We start from the raw sequence: 17,222 nt of genomic DNA on the forward strand, positions 1-17,222 counted from the left end.
CCTTTTAAAAACTAAATATAAACTGCTCACTCAATTAAGAAAGTGCATTCCCGTTCGGTCCACAATGTGGTAAGGGACAGATAATGACGGCTGTCTATGTCAACCCTGTAAAGAGCTTTCTAAAACCATTAAGCATTCAGAAAATTTATTCAGTCTGCAAAATTTTCCTTAACTGCACTCACACTTATTAAAACCACTCCCTGACCATTTTCGTCCACTCTTAGAGCCCTCCATATCATTAAGTTAAGGCCTGGCAACCATTTTCCTGCAACAGATAATTATATTTTTCTCACCAACATAAATTTTCATCAAAATCAAAATGAAGGACACTAGAAATCTGTCTCAGAGAATGTTACATTTCCCTCAGGACTGTATCAAGATGGTATTAAAATAGCCATCCTTTTAATATTTTTTTCATTTAGTACTACATATGCCATGTAACTGATTTTGTACAGATTTTCACAGAAATGATCATTTGCTTTGGTGTCATATAGATACCGTGCATATCTAATATCGATTTCTATTTTAGTTCTGTTTTACCTTGGTCTGTGCATAAGTCTAAAGTTTATGTTTATGGCTAAGCCAGATAGAGAACACATAGAAGTCATAAATAAACAAAGAAATAAACCGCTTCCTGCACTACCTGATGTAACTTTTCCACTCCACTCTGATAGCCCATGCCTACTAGAGAGTTTCCGCAGTGGTAGCCTTTGCTGGTAGGGTCAGCAGCTTTGTATTTTGTACTTGTTATGCTGGGGGGAGGTTTCTCATCATGGGAGTTTCGTGTATTTTTCTCCCTCTGGCAATACTACCACATTGAAGCTAACAAACATCTATTGTTAAAATCAAAAGTTGCAGACTTCAATCCAATGCCAGTTTTTATTTCAAACGACACTGCCCTTCTAATACTGGTACGCTCATTTGTATTTTCCGCATCAATTTTATAATTAAACAGAGCCAGAAAACACTGGAATTACTCTTACTGCAAATTATAAACTTTAAAAATAACCAGGACACATCCCAGTGGCCTCAAAACTGCCCTGGGTTCAGTTGCCACCGTGTGCAATTTTATTTGCAACATTCATTGCCAAGCAGACTCCTGACGGGCCATGACTGGGTCCTCTGGGCATCCATGTGAGTAGTGACATTCAGAATTCACACTCTGTACTACTCAGCATAGGCCATTACTGGAGACTCTGTTTTCAAACCAGAGAATGAAGCACACTAGAATAATGGGACATTTCTCCTACTTCTGAACAGGAAATATCTGAAAGGAACATTTTTGCTCATTTTCCAACAAGATTTTTAAAGCAGGCCATGTCTTTCTTTATTTTTTTTAAATTTTTTTAATGTTTGTTTATTTTTGAGAGGAGGGGAGGGTCAGAGAGAGGGAGACACAGAATCCAAAGCTGGCTACAGGCTCTGAGCTGTCAGCACAGAGCCCAACACCGGGCTTTAACTCACCCGCGAGATCATGACCTGAGCCAAAGTTGGACACTTAACTGACTGAGCCACCCAGGCATCCCTAAAGCAGGCCATTTCTAAGACTTTTTAGTAATTCATTCAATTAGAGGCAGTTTCCCCTATATATGACTTCCAGAGGGAATCGATGCATTCTACTGCTTTCTCTGTTGTCAGGTAGTCTATTTCAAATAGAAAATGTTCATGAGTCACTTTCCGTGGTAGCGGTGCGGCATCTTACAAAATAGCTTATAGACTTGATACCCTACAGAAAGCTCAGGCTGACACAGACGAGAATGAAAAGTGGTCAATGTGTTCTAAAGATGATAAACCAAAGGTTTTTCTTATCCTTTTTGATATGGAATGGAAACCCCATTGCCTAAATTCCCTTTGAAGTGCAGTTCAATTTGGCAGATCCATAGTTCCACCAAAGCATAGTGAAGCGTCAAAAGATGGAAAAAATCCTCACCTCCACGCCCCAAAATACAAACATGCACTTCGAGGAGTGTCTGTTGCTTGTCTGGAGATCATCAAAAATTAATTTCTCAGCCTCATTTCATCTTCACGGGAGTCCATTGCGATTTTTAGAGATGAATTGTGATGTTCATCACCCCTCCTGGGGCCAAGAAGAGCTCAGAAATTGCTCTTTAAGTGTTCTGAGGGCCAGTTTCAGTCAGTTGGGCTTTGAAGCAAGTACAGATTTGCAGGGTAACCTTACCTGCTTCTGCACAACTAGAAGCTGCCAGAACGATGTCTCCAACCTACAGGATAGATGTCACATTGCAAGATCATCAACAGTCTTGTTCCTTGGAGACCAGCTGTTGAGTGGGCTATTTCTGGTAGCAGCACGGAACATGAGGCAGGCAGTGCCAGAGATGATTAAAGAAAGGAAGTGCCAAGAGAAGCCACACACAACAGCTGGAAAATGTGCAAGAGGCCTTTAGACGTGGTGTGTGAGCATTCAGAGAAGTGCTTCTTTAATAAAAGCTCATGGCCAAGCTTGGAATCCTGAAAAGAACGGAGGAATAAAAGACCATGGGGACTATGTAACCAACCTCTCATTCAAGAATTATGTCAAAGAAACCCATTGAGAAGTAGAAGATATTTGAAGAGAAGGTTTGTTTTTTTTTTTTGTTTTTTTTTTTGTCCTCTTTCAAGTCTTCTTGCAGCTTTAAACTTAATGTTCTCACACTGTTTGGGAAGAACCCAATTGTCTCCCTTCAGCAAAGAGAAGTTGGTTGCATTTAGTGTATAAAAGCAGGAGATAGCCCAGAATCTCACACGAGGAAGCTGAGGAAAGCTCACACAGCAAGCACGTACACACCCTGGAAATAAGGAGTGCTCTGGGGCCTCATTAATAGGGGGCACACGCTGGCAGTGAAGTCACAATACTAATGCATCTGTGTATCACAGCTCATGATCCCTGCAGAAACAAGAGGGAGAGAAAAAAAAGTATCTTAAAATCCTTTAATATAGCTTTGGCTCACTTTTTAAATTGATTTACTTTTTTTGTTTGTTTGTTTGTTTTGCTTTAAAAAATGTTCTCAACATTTTCCAAGTGTGAGATGCATTTTCAGCTTTTTGTTACCACCTGACTGGGCCTTCAGTATCACTTTAATGGGCTGGCAGACCATGCTGATAGTCGACTCAGAAACACCAACTGTAGCCGAAGGTAAACACCTCAGGACACCTGACGTTCACAGTGGGGTTGGAGGTAATCTGGTTTTCCAACCCATGATGTGCAAACACTAGAAGTTCATGAGGAAAATCTCTTTCGAGTTGAATGGTTTCACATCCTGTCACAGGAATCTTAAGTACCATTTTTGTTTGGAAACTTCTCCCTGTTCTGTACTCTGCCTCTCAAACCTAATACTTCTTCAGTAGAAAGTGTTCTGTGAAACCTTATCCAACTTATCATACCTCACTGAATGACAGTCAATTTGGAGCCCACAGTACTTGTTAGTTGAGGTATGACTAAGGCCTATACAGTTTTGATTTCTAGATCAAGTGACTGACCCTGTTTGGCAGCTGTTTGCAGACAGCTTCTGAGCCAGGCAGAAGAGAGGGAACATAAATTTTCTCAACCAGAAAAGATTACCTTCGTGTGATTAGTCAAGGGAAGGGGAACTAAGGATGGAGTCTGCGACTCAGGTGACATCCTCAGAAGACATGCCACCATGCTCAGAGTACAAACACCAGAGACAGCTTTTTTTTTTTTTTTTTTTTTTTTTTTTTTGTATAATAAGCCAGGTTGCATTTGATTCACATGCTGAGAGTGTCTTTCAATGGCATTCCAGAAAGCCTCCTCACTAATTTTGTTCATAACCATAACATTTGGGACATACAGGTATGGAAATATCACCTACTATAGAGTTTGAATTCTAGAAAAGTGTTGCTTTAATCTCTCTCTTTTTGTGTGGACCCATTTTTCATCAAAAAAGACAGCAAGAAAAAAAACAAAAACATAACAAAAGGATGGCAGGTACGCTGAGCTAACAATCACAGAGGACAAGTTTTTTCATCACTTCTGATAACAAGCAATTTTCAATTCCTGGAAACTAAGGAACATTACAAAGCAGCAATCAACAGAAGGACAAATAGAAAGGCATCAGGCAATATATGTCTTTTCTTTTACTGTGTTCCTGTTCCTTTAATAATGGAGGTGGCACAGGTAGATGTACAGGGCATAATCTAGCTCGTCCCCGGGAGAAAGGGTGGTTTATGGGAGTGGAAAACCTAGTCCCCGCCTTAATTTCCGATGTGTAGATGACAAGTTAAATGCAATGACAGTTGATTTGAGCCATTATCTCACTTCCAGTATTACAGAATTCTACCTACCCATGGGAGGAAGGATCACAACTCCGGGACATTTTGTGATGTGAATCTAAGCAGAAATATCACCACCTCGGGTCACTAAAATGGAAAGTTCCAAGTGTGCCAGCTCATCAGCACGTGTCCTACATGCCATAGCTTCTCAGATATAATGAACGTGAGCAGCCTGCAGTTTACATGTTAAATCTTTAAGCTCAGACATGCAAAGCTCTCTTTGTGTTTAAGTAAGCCCTTAACAGCCAAATTATTTCCAAATTCTTGCTGATTACGAGGTGCCTGGGTGGCTGAGTCAGTTGAGCATCCGACTTTGGCTGTGGTCACCATCTCATGGTTCCTGAGTTCGAGACTCCCTTGGGGCTCTTTGCTGTTAGCACAGAGCCTGCTTCAGATCCTCTGTCTCCCTCTCTCTGCCCCTACCATGCTCACACTCTCTCAAAAATGAATAAACATTTTTAAAAATTGCAATAGAATTGGAAATTTTAATGGTGTCAATCTCTTGATTTCAGAGAGGAGGAAAGAAAAGTACTTTCCATTTGAAGACATGAAGAAGAAGAATCATAAAGTTCTAAGACTCCCAGAGCAAAAATGTTGCTTACATATATTGGTATATATTGCCCATAAAATTAGTCATGTGTTATTATACAGAATGCTGTGTTCTTCCTGAGAAGACTCTTCTGTAAGTTTGATCAAGAACATTAAATATGAAAATAAGGAAAAAACATTTAACATTGTTGAAAAGTAATTAAAAATATATTTCACCATATGTTCCTCTGCCGTTAGTTCACTTCAGCAAAACAAATTCCTAAAGCATTTATTACCCCCCATCATTTTTTAAAGAGGCCTAATGTTCACATATGGCACTAAAGCCATGCAGATAAAATGAATCAGCTCTGAAATGAATTGGAGGAAATTCATTTGCCTGAATTCAATAGATTATATGTAATGAGTTAACGTACATATCCTTTTCCTTTTTATGAAGAAATTGCTGGAAAGGATCACCTCCACACAGGGACCACTCAGACTATATTGGTTAAAGGTCATTTGGAAGGCAGCACAATCTGTATGACTCCTTGAATGTATTCTGTTTAATTAGAAATGGCAAATCAAAAGCATAGTTTTCACTTAAGAGCTTGCATAGCACCTCTGAAGAGATGTTTGTTTTAGGAGTTTATCCAACATGAGTTTTGAATTCATGGAGAATATTCAAAAGAAGCATTTTTCTTTTGGTGACAATAAACCTTCACACTGGCAGAAAGAATGTAATGTTTGTCACAAAAGAAAATATGAAATGAGTAATTGTTTCAAAAATACTACCATAATATAGAAACTTATGAACGGAAATAATATCTCCCATATCATAAGGACCAATACCTCATAATTAAGGACAGAGTGGTGCCTGGGTGGGTCAGTCGGTTAAGCATTTGACTTCGGCTCAGGTCATGATCTCACAGAGTGGGAGTTCGAGTCCCACATCGGGCTCTGTACTGATAGTGTGGATCCTTTGTCCCCCTCCCTCTCTCTGCCCCTCCCTGACTTGCGTGCATGCACTCTCTCTCTCCCTCCCTCTCTCTCAAAACTAAATAAACATTTAAAAGAATAATAAATAAATAAATAAATAGATAAATAAATAAATAAATAAATAAATAAACATTTAAAAGAAGGATAGAGACTGTGCCCTATTCCTGGAATAGCACCTCAGCTTTCACACTGCTGTCACCATAACCAGCTCTTTCTTGTTCAACTTGCCTTCTGTTCTTAAAATTGACTCCTGGGACTTCATGTTCCAAAAGGACAGACTCCAAGTTCTGGTCCTGCATGTATTCTGGCCATGTAGTAAGCAGTCAGGTCAACAGACATGACACAGAAGGGGGAACGTTTCTTATAAAAATGTGAATAGAGTGGTCACTTATCTCAAGGAACACGTCTAATAAACAACTAGAAACTTAAAAATAATCATTAGTAAATTAGTAGAATCCTCATGCAGATAATGACATTTGGACATGAAATTTGAAGGTGTGTAATCAATCAGTTTGATACTCTCCTTTATAGGCTCAATTTCATTTCCTGTAAATTAAAAAAGTTAAAAAATATTATTTCTATCTCTTGTGAAGAGATTTAATTCTGGAACTTTATTTTCTTAATTCGTAGAGGACATTTTAACAGGCAGTGCCATTGTGCAAGAAGGATACTCTTCTTCCTGATGTATTCTGGTTGACAGCTTGGCATAGCATTTGGTCTGGGTTACAGCATCCCTATGGGGAGGACTTTTGTTTTGGTTTGGGGTTTTTTTTTGCAAAATACAGTCCAATGGTTAGTGCCTGATGAGTGGATAACTGGATAGATGATAGGTAGACAGACAGGTGTATAATTACATATTTCAAAGGAAAGGGCTTTTTTAAATTATTTGACTATAGCGGATACACAATGTTACATTTGTTTCAGGGTACAACTTAGTGATTTGACAAGTTTATACATTATGCTATGTTCACCACAAGGGTAGCTACCATCTGTCACCATACAGCACTATTACAATATCATTGACTGTATTCCTTATGTTGTGCTTTATTCCTATGACTTACTCATCCTATAACTGGAGGCCTGTATCTCCCTCTCCCCTTCACCTAGTTTTTCCAACCCCCACCGCCCCTTCCCTCTGACAACCATCAGTTTGTTCTCTGTATTTACTGATTCTGCTTTTTGTTTGTTCCTTTATTTTTTTTTAAGATTCCACTCATAATGGAATTATATGGTATTTGTCTTTCTCAGTCTGATTTATTTCACTTACCATAATGCCCTCTAGGTCCATCTATGTTGTCTCAAATGGCACAATCTCATCCCTTTTAATGGCTGCATAATATTCCATTGTGTGTGTGTGCAGGCACATGTGTGTAAACTATCTTTTCCTTATCCATTCATCTATTGATGGTCACTTAGATTGTTTCCATGCCTTGGCTATTGTAAATAATGCTGCAATAAACATAGGGGTACATGTACCTTTTCAAGGTAGTGTTTTTGTTTTCTTTGGGTAAATACTCAATAGTGGAATTATTGGATCATATGGTATTTCTACTTTTAATTTTTTGGTTTTCCACAGTGTATGTACCAATTTACATTCCCATCAAAAGTGCACAAGTTTTCCTTTTTCTCCACATCCTCAACAACACTCGTTTCTTATCTTTTTGATTTCAACCATTCTGACAAGTGTGAGGTAATATTGTGGTTTTGATTTGCATTTCCCTGATGATTAGTGATATTGAGCATTTTTTCATGTGTCTGTTGACCATCTTTATGTCTCATTTGGAAAAATGTCTATTCAGGTGCTCATTTTTTACTTGGATTGTTTTTTTTTTTTAACGTAGAGTTGTACACATTCTTTGTATATTTGAATATTAACCCTTTATCAGATATATAATTTGCAAATATCTTCTCCCATTCAATAGGTTGTCTTTTTGTTTTATTAATGACTTAAAAGAAAGGACTTTTAAGAAATAAATAAAAAAGAAGATGAAATTGACATAAATCTGTCAGCCTTGTTTTACATTACAAAAATAAAGAAAATGTCATCTCGAATGATGTTGTCTGAAATTATTGGTGTACAACTCAGAGAGCCTGCAGTAGGACTCCCCCCAGAAAAGGAATGTGAGAGACGAGGTTTGTACAAGAAAACTGAAGTCCAAAATACAGTAATCATTATGAGTATCTGTTTTGCATATTACTGTTAATAGAAGAATAGTGCCTTTAATTTTGGTATTCATGTTGATGAATTACTAATAAAATAGCTAAGAAAAATCAGTCTGCTCAAATACCATTTTTTTCATTTCCCTATTATTTGCTGTTATTAGACTAGATTATGTTCCTTACAAAATTCATATATTGAAGGTCTAACCCCCAATACGACAATTTGGAAATAGGGCCTTTAAGGAGGTAATAAGGCTAAATGAAATCATAAAGATGGTTCCTAATCTGGTAAAAGTCACACTCTTATAAGAAAAAGAGACAACAAAGCTCATGGTCATGCTCCCCTTTGCATGTGTGTGCGTGTGCTTTCTCTCACTCTCTCTCTTTACCCAACGTGTATGCACAGAAAAAAGGCCATGTGAGGACACGACAGAAAGCTGCCCTCTGCAAGCTGAGGAGACAGGCCTCACCAGAAATCAACACTACTGGCGCCCTGATCTCAGACTTTCAGCTACCAGAACTGTGAGAAAATAACATTTCTGTTGTTTACGGTGCCTGGTCTATGGCATATACAACAGGATAAATATTGCATGATAGCACTTACACGAACTATCTAAAATGGTCAGAATCATTGAGACAGAAGGATTTGAGATGATCAGGGGCTGAGGGGGCAGCAGCTAGGGAGTTAGAGCTTAAAGGTCACAAGAGCTTCTGTGTGGGGTGATGAAAAGGTTTTGAAAATACTGGTGACGGTTGCACAGCATTATGAACATAACTAATGCCACTCAATGGTACACTTGAAAATTATTTCCACAGTAAATAATAAACACAAAAAATATATAAAAACCAATGTAAAAATGCTCAATGTTCCGTTGTTTCACCTGCTTATTTCTTCAAAACATTCATATAAGATCATCATTAGCAACTGTATTTTAACCAATAATGTCAATGAAATGTAATACTCCATAGCTCCAAAAGTATTCATCTCCTACTGCTTTTCTATGACAGCTGAGTAGTCATCATATGTGCATGATGACACCCTCCACAACTTACAAAGTAATGGAATTTTGCAATGCATAATAAGAAAAAGCAGTAATCCAGGAAACACTTGTATATTTGGCCAATGTATTCCCACCTTTTCACAAATAGAAATACACAGCAGAGCCTCTCTGATGCATCTATTACTAAGATTATACATATATTTTTATGTATATACAAAATTATACATATATTTCTATGATCGCATTTATTTTATTGTACACTTTTATGCACAAATGATGCCTACCTGCATTTATGTTGTAGAAGATTGGAACATTAGACAAAGCAAATATCCTCTCCCCCCCAACCAAACTCTTCAAGGTCACTTCTCAGAGGAAATCACTATTATCTGTTCATTGTTTACTCTTCCAGACATCAAAGTGCATTTGGGGGTTTTATTCTTATATTACGTTTATTTGATTAATTCCAAGGAATGTTACGAAAACAAAACCAGAGGAACCTATTCTATTTTGAAGGCCTGCTACAGATATTAGACATTCTATATACATTATCTTATTTAATATGGCAAAACTTCAAGGCATATATTGTTATTCCTGTTTTAAATATGTAAAGAATGAGAGGGAGATCAAGTATATTTTCTATGGCCACACATCTAGTAAATAACAGAAGCGAACCTTTCTGATTCCAAACTCTGTGCTTGTTGAACTGCCCTATGATAATCTGCCAGACATAAGCAGCTCATTGCTAAGAGCCTATTCTGCTATATTAAGAACAAAACTGAAAATGAAAGGTGGATAGGACAAAGAATGTTTTATTCCACTCACACAATAGTTTCACATCTAAAAAAGCCTTTTGAGGCATTTGCTGTTTTTTACTGCTGACCAATTTTTGTCGGGCATAGTTTTCTGCAACATTAACAGTGGTGACTATATAAGGAGATATTGTCTATAAATCTCACTTCTTCAATCTACAGTGATAAAATGAAATAAGATAGAAAGGGTATATATGGATAGGAGAAACCGGTTCTAACTATTTTATAATTTGCAATAGACAAAAGAAAATATAGAGGGACTTTCCACTTGACCAGACATGGCTAAAGAAGTTAATCATGTTCATTTAACTGAGAAGATGCTGTCTTAGCTAGTCAATGAGAAAATGCAAAAGGTTTGAGCCAAACTGATTACATTGTGATTCCCCAGATCTACATCATTCCTTCCCACATGACCAAAGCTTCTGACCTTTGCTTTGAACACCGGAAACAGTGATCCAGGATAGTCAGAAGAGCCAGACTTTAGCATGAAAGGGAAGCAGATTCGCCTTTGATTTATAAAATGAGGTCACCACCTGGACTAGCACAGCAGGATCTTTTAGTCTTCAAAAATCTGATTCATCTACAGCACAGTAATCTTGAATCCCCTTATTAGACAAATTATTTGACTAAGACTTGAAACAACAGTATTCACTCTATTCAAACAGTGTCCCAAAATGGGTACGGTTTTCCCCTGGTCTCCACTCAGAACCTCTTAGTACTTCACTGTAGAGGAGTGTGTGCCCTTTTCTCAGGGAACAAGATATTCTGTTGGTTAGTAGATGATATTAGACTGGCTGGGATTGTAGGAAAGCAAATTTTTTTCTCCTTCTTCCCTTCTCTGTTCTTTGGCTGTTCTAATAATTAAATTGACATAAACCAGATTAACAGGAAAAGAACTAATTTCATTTTAAGTCCATAAAAACATGAGACTCAAAAAAGTGCCCAAAACAGGCAGCTCTTACACCTTGTAGACAAGGAAACAATAAATTTGTGAAGAATTAACAAGACAAAGGGGATGCGTTTGGGGTAGCACATTAATAAAGAAGCAAGATTTGTTTGTACAGTCTTCTCAGCCTGAAATCCCCTATCTCTGGTGATTAGGATGCCTTCTACCTTCTGTTCCAGGGAGGGTACCTTTCACATGGAAGATTTATTTCCTTCTTTCAGGGAGACAAAGGAGGTCACAGTATTCTTGCACAGGCTGTTTCTTAGGTAACTCTAATTCAAAATAATCAATATGGCTAAGTTGCATACTTTGGGGTGGCATATTCTGCTCCTCTTCAGTATCTTACATAGTGACAGATGCTTGGAGTGCACCCTGCACTTCTAGAAAGACCATACTAGGAGGATTCAGTGATTCTACTTATCAGAGTGAATTTATTTGGATTTCAGATTTGACCTTGCCCTTGAGGTTAGCAAGGCCAGAGTTCCTTCGTATCCATAGTGCTCAATTAATATTTTTTTTAAATAAAGGAAAAATTTACTAAGAAGAAAACAAAATTCTAATCTACAGACACTCCTGAACAGTACATAGTACTCACTAGAACTGCAGGCATCTCCTTGTTTGTTTTATTTTGTTGAGGAAATAGCTTAAAAACAGTATCTCCCAAAGCTCAATATTCTTCAAATACAATATCTAGCTCAACTAGCTTCCAAGCCTGTGAGATGGCAGATGTGGCTAAGAAGGAATCAAACTTTCATTTTTCAAAAAGGTCTCTGTTCAGGAGAAATCATACATTTCCTCTACATATCTGATCCTAGCCTGGAATGTTAATGGATTAGAAGACACAAGATATACCCATCAATCACTTAATTATTATTAAGTTGCAGAGATATTTCTTTGGAAAAAAATCTTTAAGATTTTCTTTATCATATATTGGAAGAGAATATTAACTTCCTCTTTTGCCTCTAGTAGCCCAGGAATCACATAGCTAAATTTCATACTTAACTTCAGAGACTATATCACCTACACCATTTTATTTACCCTCTCCACTTTATATATCACTAATTTTCTTATTTTTATTCAAATGTTACTTTTGTATTTGTATTTTATGTCACTTGAAAAGATATTTTTAAGACAGATTATAAGAAAAAAATGACAGTAAATGGCCTAATATGTTATAGTTCCCCAAAGAGAAAAATCCTTAGCAATATTTAATAATCTGCATAAAATAGAAACTTTTCAAGAAATAGTAGATCATATCATTGAGTGGGTTAAATAATTAATGCCTTTTTTGAAGAGCACACCCATGAGTGCCTGTATCTGCCTTAGGGTAAGACATATTTCAACACATTATCACTTTCTATCCTGTGATGGACCACCCTTCAATTCTCTGTGTTGGGTGATTCAAACCAAAACACGAGATGATAGGTGATGCCAGACCTCAGAACAAAACTTTGAACATACTGGGAAATGATGCTTATTGAAAGAGGGGTTTGTCTTCATGGATGACAATTATTATCAGTAAATGATAGCAATAAAGATACTTAGATCTATGTAAATCTTTGAATGGTTAATTTAGGGTGGTAACTAATCCAGTACCCCATCCTTTAGCTGTTATTTGAATACTTAATTTAAAAAATCTAACATAGGAGCCCCTGGGTGGCTCAGTCAGTTAAATGGCGGACTCCTGATTTCAGCTTGGGTCATGATCTCACAGCTCAGTTCGTGGAATCCAGCTGCCTGTCAGGCTCCATGCTGCCAGTGCAGAGCCTGCTTGGGATTCTCTCTCTCCATCTCTGTCCCTCCACTGCTCATGCTCTCTCTCTCTCAAAATAAATAAACTTTAAAAATAAATAAAAACATACATAAATGAATACGACTAATATAAACAAACAACTATAATAAAAAATTATAAAAATGTATAATGTATCATTCAAATGACTACCCTAGAGTAGATACACAATTTTTCCCTATTACTGAGGGTTCCTTTTTTTTTTTAATAGAGTTATAGTATATTGTATTTTCCTGAGATCATGAGATCATGGCACCATCTGTCTTCTCTTCAGGCCCTCAATTGCTTGGAGAAAGGGAGCAAGGAAGTGAGGCAAAAGCTGACCTCTGGTTTCTGCTCTTAGTGCTATATCCTAAGTCCTCTCTTTTCACTTTAAGGCAAGCTACACGCAATGCAAAGAAAAGCCCCCGTTCACTTTACCCTTTCCGTATTCATTGTTCCTTCCTCTAGCATGGGACACTCAGTTGCCATTCACAGTTTCATTATGCACAAAGTCCAGACTGCTGCTTCTAACATAAGGAAGAGCACATTTGAAAAGCTTTCAGATGACAGGGCTTTATTTCCTCACACATCATTTAAAAACCTTTTAAAGAGCAGCCTGAGCCTCTGATGGTAATGCCTTGCCTAGCAATTAGCTGAGGAGGTGCTGAGCTTTAAAAGGCTTTTAAATTATGTTATAAAAGGTCCTCCTACAATGGGCTTTCATTATCCAGGGTAAAGTCCACATACCCCGCCCATTTCTGGGGCACAACTACTAAGCTCTTCTCAGGGAATCACTCCCAAAGACTGACAGCTTGCAGTTCACTAGACACAAGATTTTCAATATAGCATGGTTGCAAAGTGATACCCAATTTCATATGGAAATTGCTTTTTTTTCTTTCTGCTTTGAGTAGACTAATGAGCAAACTTCAAAAGTTCCTTAGATTTGACTCGTGCTTATCTGAAGTATATCCAAGGGCATCTGCAAGACTTTGAACCGGGGAAAAAAAAAAAGCGGTATCTTTTTCTTCAGTAATAGGCCCAAAGGGCTGGAAACCTCAGAACTTTTCCAAATGCATCCTTGGCAGAGAACGGGCTAGAACAGACTCACCTGAACTCTGAGCTGCCCCAGCACATGAATAGAAGAGGATGGTACCTCACACACCAATGAAGAGCAGGAGCAGCTAAAAATGACTAAGTCTCTGTCAAGCGAACCAGTTCTCTTTCATGGATTGTTCTGAGATGCCCAGCCACACTGAAAGAGGTGGCTGAGTGGAGCCCTTAGCATCTCCTCTTTTCTCCCCTGGCTACTTAGAAGAGGCAAATGCTACTAAGAAGTAAACAATGCTCTCAGTAATTGAAAGTGTTAAAAGTAGATCTGGAAACTGGCTTTGCAGTCTAAATGCAAAGGCTCTTAATTCTCTTACATTTGTTAATGACTGTGAACTTGGTTGCAAAGAGAATTACTAGACAACCTGACTGACACTGACCCTTTCACTGAGCAGCACTGAGGAGAAATGTTAAAAATAAAAAAAATAAAAAAAATAAAAAATCCCTGAGGCTCCAGGCTGTCGGAATCAAGGCTTTTTTTTCAGGGGAATCAATCACAGAATCCAATGTCCTCATCAGGCAACACTCTTAAAATCAAGCCGAAATGGTCATCATTTCCCTTCACTCAGAGAGACTTCCCTAGTGCTCCAGGTAATGCAATATCATTTCCCCTTCTGCTATCAGCCTCCCAAAGTAAGGCATCATTTCCCCTTCTGATTGGTTTCAGGAGAAATTTTCCAGGCAAACTGATTTTCTATAGCCACCTATGAATTGCCAAATTTTATTTGCTTTATTAGATTTGATATTTAGGTCAATGTAGGCATTCTTGTTAACTTTCAGGAAACTAATTTTGCCCTCTGGGTGAGAGTGTTATTAGAGGTCAAAAATCTTGAGGTTGTTTGTTTGTTGGGGAGGAGGGCTTGTTTTGTGCTTTTTTTTTCCAGATTCATGACTGACTGCTTTGGTGAACTTAGAATTTTCTGGAATTCTCTATGTGTCAGTTTTCATTTATGATTAGATCAAAATTATGACTTTTTAAACATTTTTTACTAATATAATGTTGACAATGGGTTTCATTATTCAGTTAGAAAAACATAGAAAGGAAATATAACAGCCTCTTTTTCAAAACAAGGGATAACAAATCTTAGAATGTAAACTCTATTCATTTTTCCTTCTTCATATCCTTTAATATATATGCACATACAACATTTACTTTCCTTTCACTGTCTTTTAACAATTGTGTAGGTAAAATAATAATGAAAAAACTTCATAATTTGAATAGAATCATTGGAAAATTGTCAGCCTTAAAAATTAAACAGCAATGTGGGATGGATGGCTGGGTGGCTCAGTCAGTTGAGCGTCTGACTTGATTTCGGCTCAGGTTATGATCTCACGGTTGGTGGGATCAAGCCCTACGTTGGGCTCTGTGCTGACAGCAAGGAGCCTGCTTGGGATTCTCTCTGCCCCTTTCTCTCTCTCTGCCCCTTCCCTGCTCTCTCTCTCTCAAAATAAATAAACAAACTTAAAAAAATTAAACAACAAAGGTTATAGAGCAGCAAATGAGCTTATTCAGAAATAGCAGAGGATTGCGATTTGGGACATGGAAACTATCAGAAACCATAGACAAATCTGGAAACAAAGGAGGGTGTCCTTTTTTCTTTAAAGTTTTATTTATCTAAGTAATCTCTACACCCATCATGGGGCTTGAACTCACACCCCCAAGATCACAAGTCACATGTTCTTCCTGCTGAGCCAGCCAGGCACCCCAAGAATGTCCTTTAAAAGGAAGAAGTTGGGAATGGCTGTTTTGAACAAAAGTTCTTTGGAGGAAAATGTGAGTTCAAAGCGGTGGCAGCTTCTCACTGGCTGTAAGGGAAGGCAGCTTGCTGTTGCCCCAGCTGGAGGAGATCTTTCTAATTCCTGTGACCTGTGTAAACTGCCACAAGTGGTAATGTATCAGTTTTCCCCCTTCATGGCTTCCCGACTCCATTTTGAATGAGGTTTCCTTGATTCATTTTCATAAAGTCAATCATGTTCAATTATTCCCTGGAGAAATTTGCTTAATTGCTGATCCTTTAGATGGCTTTGATTTCAATGCATTGAATTGACCTGCCTACTGTTCTTGAAATGATACAAATCAAAGACAGGAAGGACTCAGCCAAGCCCTCTGGAGACTCAAACACTCAAGACAAAATCTACCAGAATAAACATACGTCTGCCAAAGAAAGATGACGGAGCAGCAACAAGAGATGCTTGCAAATTACCATGAGAGAAATGTTTTTTCTATTCCCTCTTTCTGTTGATGGAAATAAAACAATATTACGAGGCTTATCTCTACTACTGACAAGTTGTTTCAGCAATTCAAAGTTCTGTTCCTGATGGAAAGAAAGTAGATCATTGACCTTGCATCAGAAGTCAGTAGCACTGGTTTATTGTTTATTAACAGACACAAGTTACATGTATGGGTTTAACATAAGTTACTTGAATTTTTCTTTCTTCACCTTCCTCATTTGTGAATGCAACCTAATGCTTTAATCTGCTCTACTCTCAAAGCTTTTTAGAAAATATTTTTAAATTATTAAAAATATAGGTATGTATAAATCTTTATTATATAGTTATGCGAATGAACACATACATCGCAGAAAACTAAAAAACATCCTTTTAGAGTGAAGAATCAATCATTATACTTTCCTAGAGAAAATAACAGCCGATGTTGATCTTGCCTACCAGAGGAGTTTTCCCATAGCAAATAACCTGACTGAATTATTGAGAAACGTCCCTCTTCAAATTTCTTTTATTTCTTTAAGGAGTTAGACATTTACTGGAAAATAATGGACATTTTTAAGATAGCTCCAGCACATTTTTTTTTAATAAATTATTCACAATGTTGAGGATAACGTGGGAGTATGGTAGTTGTTGGGATTTAATTTTAATACATGTATGTAGAAAAGACCCTAACAGTGTAATTAAAGAAAAGAATAAAAGAAATATGGTTTTAAAAATAGAAGAGTTCCTAATGCTAATATCTTTCCTTCCATTTCTTACAAAATTTTATGGTCTACCTTGAATTTGTCCTCACAGATAAAATGACAATCTTTCTTCAGCTCATCTGTTTTGCACGGTGTCACATTGAGATCTCCAAAAACAGTTGTTTCCTGGCAGGTGCTGCTTCCGAAGGTGCTCACTCACCATGGCAGGAGCAGAATCATGAAGCAAGATGACAGCAAAGGTGATGCACAAGGAGAGCGCTTTTTAAATTATTTCATCCTCAGAGGTAAGAGAGGGCAATGGACACTGGATAAAATAGTCAGGTGAGCATGGAAATGATAAGTCCAGAGACATACAGATTTGCAACTGCTGATTTGTCCCTACCAAAATCCATTAAACCAAATGCTACTGATATCATTCATGATACACCCTGAGATTGGATTGGATCATGGGAAGCATAAACAAATACTGCTGTTTCTTCATCTCAAACTTAGTACTGAATACTTCTATTTAATAATATGTCATTTCTTGCTAGTTTCTATGTGCGGCCATTACTATTCTCAAAATAAGCAGGTGTGTGGGTCATTCACTCTGGTATGGAGAACATACCACACGCAAGATGTCACAAAAGGTACGGTCTGCATTTCATTAAACAAAACAGATTCTTTTAATGTAATTTGAAATATTTC

At 37.6% G+C, this 17,222-nt stretch overlaps 1 long non-coding RNA gene across 1 annotated transcript; it reads right to left on the bottom strand.

Moving 5' to 3' along the window:
• Positions 1 to 1,935: 1,935 nt before the first annotated feature.
• Positions 1,936 to 16,973, bottom strand: LOC125914719 (uncharacterized). The gene is made up of 3 exons (XR_007455403.1): positions 16,608 to 16,973; positions 2,786 to 2,884; positions 1,936 to 2,222 (listed from the first exon to the last, which is right to left on the bottom strand). It is a non-coding gene; the product is annotated as an uncharacterized LOC125914719 (long non-coding RNA).
• Positions 16,974 to 17,222: the final 249 nt, after the last annotated feature.

Source organism: Panthera uncia, assembly GCF_023721935.1.
Source record: "Panthera uncia isolate 11264 chromosome D3 unlocalized genomic scaffold, Puncia_PCG_1.0 HiC_scaffold_8, whole genome shotgun sequence".
In the NCBI taxonomy this organism is placed as follows: Eukaryota; Metazoa; Chordata; class Mammalia; order Carnivora; family Felidae; genus Panthera; species Panthera uncia.